The sequence below is a fragment of the Helianthus annuus genome, chromosome 10 (genome assembly GCF_002127325.2).
Source record: "Helianthus annuus cultivar XRQ/B chromosome 10, HanXRQr2.0-SUNRISE, whole genome shotgun sequence".
Lineage (NCBI taxonomy): Eukaryota > Viridiplantae > Streptophyta > Magnoliopsida > Asterales > Asteraceae > Helianthus > Helianthus annuus.
In genome coordinates this window covers 25,140,216-25,146,772 of record NC_035442.2, presented here as the reverse complement: position 1 = coordinate 25,146,772, position 6,557 = coordinate 25,140,216, and positions in this window count along the sequence as shown.

The window sequence follows — 6,557 nt, the reverse complement described above, 5'->3', positions numbered from 1 at the left end:
ACTGGGGATGATCCCGGAGGATCACTGGGGACAAGCCCATAGGATAACTGGGGATGAGCCCAAAGGATAACTGGGGACAAGCCCAAAGGATAACTGGGGACAAGCCCAAAGGATCGTATGTAAACTGGAGTATGGCCCTTTCTGGCAACTATCCAAACTTAGTGACATGAAAATGTCAAAACCTTAGCTAACGTGAAAACGTTAGAAACCTTAGGAACGGATGTATGGTGCGTCCACCATTATACGTAGGATCCTGGGTATAGCCAGTACGATGAGGTCGCCAGCCCCGAAAGTGGGTACTGATCCCAAAGACGTGAACTATATCAGGATCATCGTGCGCTGCTGGCGGAAACTGGGGATAATCCCAAGGATAACTGGGGTTGGACCCGAGGATCTGTGATGCTTTTGAAGATCTTTGATGATATGCTGAAGATACCTGAACTATCATAACTCAAATGGTTTGTGAGTAGAGGATGAAGGATACATGATCCTTATCCTTAGGCAAAAAGTAAGAAAATGCAATAGTTTTAGGATAAGCATATTACCTGAGTAAGGATCACCGATATCTCCAGGATCCTTCAAGGATACTTCAATGTAAGGATCACATGCAGGAAGGATCATGTTCACATGAAATATTTCTTTAAGTGAACAGCATTCCAGGCTCTTGGTAACAAGTTTCCTTCCATGGTTAGCAACCTGTATGCCCCCTTTCCTGCTTCAGCTTCAATCAAGTAGGGACCTTCCCATTTTGGTGCTAGCTTCCCGTCAGCAGGATTGATGGTATTTTGAAATGCTTTTCTCAACACCATATCTCCGACTTGGAACTTCCTTATCCTGACATTCTTGTTGTAGGCACCAGCCATCCTTTGTTGGTAGCTTGCCATCCTTATCCTAGCTAGATCCCTGTTTTCCTCAATAGTATCCAAATCCTGAGCTAGGATTGTAGCATTTTCTTCAGGATCACGAGCACTTGTTCTAGCAGTTGGGATCACCATCTCTGTTGGGATCACTGCTTCTGCCCCAAATACTAAAGAGAAAGGTGTTTGGCCAGTGGCATTCTTGGGAGTTGTCCTATCAGCCCATAGCACATAAGGTAACTCCTCTGCCCATTTTCCTTTCTTGGATCCTAGCTTCTTCTTCAGATTGTTGATGATGATCTTGTTGGATGATTCTGCTTGACCATTGGCTTGTGGATGAACTGGTGTTGATGTTATCATCTTGATTCCCCAACTGTCACAAAAGTTAGTGGTTCTGCTTCCAATGAATTGGGAGCCATTATCACATACAATTTCAGAGGGAATGCCAAATCTAGTTATAATGTTTCTTTTAATGAAGGATATGACTTCCTTTTCTCTGACTTGAGCGAAGGCTTCAGCTTCTATCCACTTGGAAAAATAGTCAGTCATGGCGAGCATAAATACTTTTCCACCAGGTGCTTTAGGAAGCTTGCCAACTATATCCATTCCCCATCTCATGAACGGCCAAGAGGATGGTATTGGGTGTAATAATTCAGCTGGTTGATGGAGGATATTGCTATGTCTTTGGCAAGGATCACACTTTTTAGCATACTCTACAGCATCCCTTTTCATGGTTGGCCAGTAGTACCCTGTTCTGAGGATCCTCGAGAATAATGCCCTGCCCCCAGTGTGGTTTCCACAATCTCCTTCATGGAAGTCTCTCAACACTTCTTCAATTTCAGGATCCTCAATACATCTTAAATATGGTCCTGCAAGGGATCGTTTATACAGCATGTTATTTAAGATTGTAAATTGAGATACCTTGATCCTGAAAGCTCTAGGATTTTCTCCCATTGGGATCTCTCCATTTTGCAAGTATCTCATGATTGGTGAGATCCATGATCCTGAATAAGATTGGGCTTCTTCACTAGGGATCATTGCAGTATCCTCTTCTATTTCCATGGCCACCTGTTTTTTAATAGCAGGAGCCAGGATATGGATGATAGGGATACTTATATCTTCTGGAATCTTCAAGGATGATCCTAAGTTGGCCAATGCATCAGCTTCCGTGTTATCCTCCCTTGGTACCTGTGTTAAGCTAAAAGAAACAAAAGAGAGTGCCAATTGTTTGACTATCTCTAAATATTTGGTTAGTTTTTCACCTTTAACAGCATAAGATCCATTAAAGTGATTGGTGATCAATAATGAATCTACATATACTTCGAGATATCTTACCCCCATATCCTTAGCAATCTGTAAGCCAGCAATTAAGGCTTCATATTCAGCCTCATTGTTAGTTGCTTGGAACTCACAGGCTATGGAGTGGGGTATTATGTCCCCCTGTGGCGATTTTAGTAGGATCCCTAGCCCTGTGCCTTTGATATTTGAGGATCCGTCAGTGTGTAGGATCCAAGGATCCTTGGTCTCATCCAGCTGTTGGACCTCCAATTCTGCTTCCTTTTGTAGATCACTACTGAAATCAGCCACAAAGTCAGCTAATGCTTGAGATTTAATGGCTGTTCTTGGTTCGTATCTTATATCATGGGCACTAAGCTTCACTGCCCACTTAGCCATTCTTCCTGACATATCCGGTTTCCTGAGGACATTCTTAATTGGAAAATTAGTTTTAACAACAATAGTATGGGTTTCAAAATAATGCCTTAACTTAGTGGATGCCATGATTAATGCAAGGATAAGTTTTTCGAGGTGTGAGTACCTGGATTCGGCATCAAGCAAACTTTTACTTACATAGTAGATAGGATATTGTGTACCTTCATGATCCTTGACGAGGACTGCACTTACAGCGGTTGAGGGTACCGCTAGGTATAAGGATAACACATCTCCTTTCTCCGGTTTTGCTAATGCTGGTGCTGAGGACATATATTCTTTAAGGGCTTGTAAAGCATTCTCATGCTTCTCAGTCCATTCGAACTTCTTATTCTTCCTTAGGATATCGTAGAATTCTTTGCAGTTTTCTGAGGATTTCGATATGAACCTGTTCAAAGCTGCTATCCTGCCTGTTAGTCTTTGAACATCCTTGGCATTGGCAGGAGATTTGATATTTATTAATGCTTTGATTTGTTCCGGGCTTGCTTCAATGCCCCTCTGGGTTACCATGTATCCTAAGAACTTTCCTGCCTTAACACCAAAATGGCATTTTGAAGGATTAAGTTTCATGTTGTAACTATCAAGGATATCGAATGCTTCTTCCAAGTCCCTTAGGTGATCCTCAGCTTTCTTTGACTTGACCACCATATCATCTATGTACACCTCCATAGTTTTTCCAATTTGATCTTTGAACATCATATTTACCAGCCTTTGATATGTTGCACCTGCATTTCTTAGTCCAAAAGGCATGGCAATATAACAATATAAACCGGTTGGGGTCATAAAGGCTGTATCCTCTTGGTCAGATGGTTCCATCTGGATTTGTTGGAATCCGGATGATGCATCCATAAAAGTTAACAGTTCATGCCCCGCTGTTGCATCCACCATGGAGTCAATGTGGGGTAATGGGAAAGGATCCTTGGGACATGCCTTATTCAAATCAGTGAAATCGACACATACCCTCCACTTTCCGTTTTTCTTTTGGACAACGACCACATTGGCTAACCATTTAGGATACTTTACCTCTCTGATCATACCTGCTCGAAGTAGTCTCTCTACTTCTTCTTGGATAATGGCATTCCTTTCTGGTGCAAACTTCCTCCTTTTTTGATGGATTGGCTTGATAGACCTGTCAATGCCAAGTTTGTGAGTAATAATATCCTTAGATATACCTGTCATATCTTCATGTTTCCAAGCAAAGGTGGATTTTCTTCTTTTGAGGAAGGATATCATGTCTTCTTTCATTTTGCCAAGGATCCCTGATCCGATATAGATTTTTGATTCAGGATCACTAGGATCCAAGAGGATTTCATCTACATCTTGTTCCCTTGCCTCCAAGACGTTCCTCGGAGGATACTGTAATTGCTATTGCTCCCTTGGTTTCGAGGTTGGCTTCATGGATGAGGTATAGCAATCCTTAGCTTCTTGCTGGTCACTGTCGATCTTGATTATCCCCCATGGGCTAGGGAGCTTCACACATTGATGGTAGGTAGACGGAACTGCTTTCATGTCATGTATCCAAGGCCTGCCAAGGATAACGTTGCAACAAGATAAACAGTCAATAACACAAAATTTTTGGTAATTATGTAATCCTTCCACGTAGATTGGGAGTTTGATGTCCCCCAGAGTTTTCTTCGTTTCTCCACTGAATCCCACCAGCACGGAGGATCTTGGTGTGATGTCTGATTCTGGGATTCCCATCTTCTTCAAGACATCAAGCTGGATAATGTTCACTGAGCTCCCTCCGTCAATAAGGATCCTGCGGACAAAATGGTTAGAGATAAAGAGAATGATAACTAAGCTATCATGGTGAGGATCCTGAACATTAATGCGATCATCCTCATCAAATGTTATCATCTTTCCTTCTGAGACGCTTGAGGTTCTAATAGGCCTTTCTCCATTATCCATTTTTGATTCTTTTGCATGTCTTTTGGCCGCTGAGAAGGATGTTCCACAAATGTCTGATCCTCCGGATATGAAGTTAATCACTTGTGCGTTTGCCGGAGGTGCTGGAGCCTTTTCAGGGATCCTTTCAGGATCCTGGGTCCTTTGCTTTTTTCTCCCCAATAATTCTTTTAGATGCCCCTTGCTTAGCAGGTATCCAATTTCCTTTCTTAAGGCTATGCAATCTTCAGTCAGATGGCCGAAATCCTCATGGTATGCACACCATTTGGACTTGTCTTTAGTCCCGGATGGTTTATCATTCTTCCTGGGCCACCTAGCCTTTTCACCTAGATTCTGCATTGCAAGGATTAGTTCATGATTATCAACGGAAAAACAATATTCTGAGATTGGAGGATATTCTTTATCATCCTCTTCTTGGTCGACAGCATGCACATTCTTGTTCTCGTTTCTATGGTAGGATTTGAACTTGTTGCTTTTGAAGAAGGATCCTTGCTTATCTTGTTTTGAGGATCCTACTTGTCTCTCCTGGATCCTCTTGTCATCCTCTAGCCGGATAAACCTGAGTGCTCGAGTTCTTACTTCATCTAAGTTCCTGCAAGGTGTCATAACAAGATCATCATAGAATAATGAATCCTTAAGAAGTCCCATTTTGAAGGCTTCAACAGCCGTAGCCATATCCAAGTTGGGAATATCCAAGGATTCTTTACTAAATTTAGTTATATAATCTCTTAATGATTCGTTATGATTTTGAGTTATCCTGTACAAATCACTAGTTAATTTTTCAAATTTTCTACTACAAGAAAATTGGTTATTGAATAAATTAACTAAATTAGCAAATGAAGTAATAGAGTAAGGGGGAAGACTTAGCAGCCATTTGAGGGCTGATCCAGTAAGAGTAGATCCAAATCCTTTACATAGGCATGCTTCCTTCAATTTTTCCGGGATAGGATTGATCTCCATCCTTTCCCTGTATTGTGCTATATGCTCCTCTGGATCCGTTGTGCCGTCATACAACTTCATGGTAGGGATATGGAACCTTTTGGGTACCTCTGCATCACAGATTGGTGGTGCAAAGCGAGATACCTTGTGGCTCCCATCTGCAATCTCTGGGATAGGCTTGACTACCCCTGGAACACTTGAGATCATGTCCTTTAGTTTCTGTAGTTCCCTGGCCATAACATGATTGGTACCTGTATCCTGCATGAATCCATGGTTAGTGGTAGGATAATTATTTAAAGTGTTACCTCCCATTGGGTTCAAGTTAGGGAATCCATATTGCTGGGATTCTGGAACAACGGAGGGACCAGTGGAAGCTATAGTCTGCATTGGAATGAAGTCCCCTTGATGGACATCTAGACTCCCTGTTTGCAAACTTTTTAGGGATCCTGGCGTCTGTAAGGATCCTGGTATCTGGGATGATCCTGGAACGAAGGAGGATCCTTGAACCTGGGATGATCCTGGGATAAAGGAGGATCCTTGGCCCTGGAATGATCCTGGGATAAAGTAGGATCCTTGAAACTGCTGTGCCCCCGGATAGGCTCCCGGATTCATGAAGGATCCCATATACTGAGGATAGGATCCTGCTGGCTGAAAATACGAGCCCGATGTCTGAGTCATTGCTGCTGACTTGAGATGTAATCCTTTCGTCTCCCCTGTGATCTGTACGTCTGGGATCCCTGATGGCTGAGAGGTGACCATTGGAGTCTCAAAACTCAAGGATTTTGGCATCAGTGGGGAATGATCCTCTGCCGCTTTCTTTTGTCTTTTGAGATCTCCAATCTCCCTGAGGATCCTGTCATTAGTTTCATCCTGCCGCTGCATACGATCCTTCATCTGCAAAATTAAAGCAAACACATCACTAGTACTGGGAATAGAAGAATTCATAGCAGAAGAAGATGGAGGTTTAGAGAAAGAAGGGGTTGGTCTCTTCTCAGCATTTCTCTGGGATCCTGCCGGTGGAGGAGGTAGAGTGGTTTGTGCTGAGGTGATTGTAGACATCGCCGTGGAGGTGTTCTTCAATGATGAAGCCATGTAACTCTTTGAAATGATTTCGAACAAAAGATTTTCTTTATGAATGAAGCACCAATT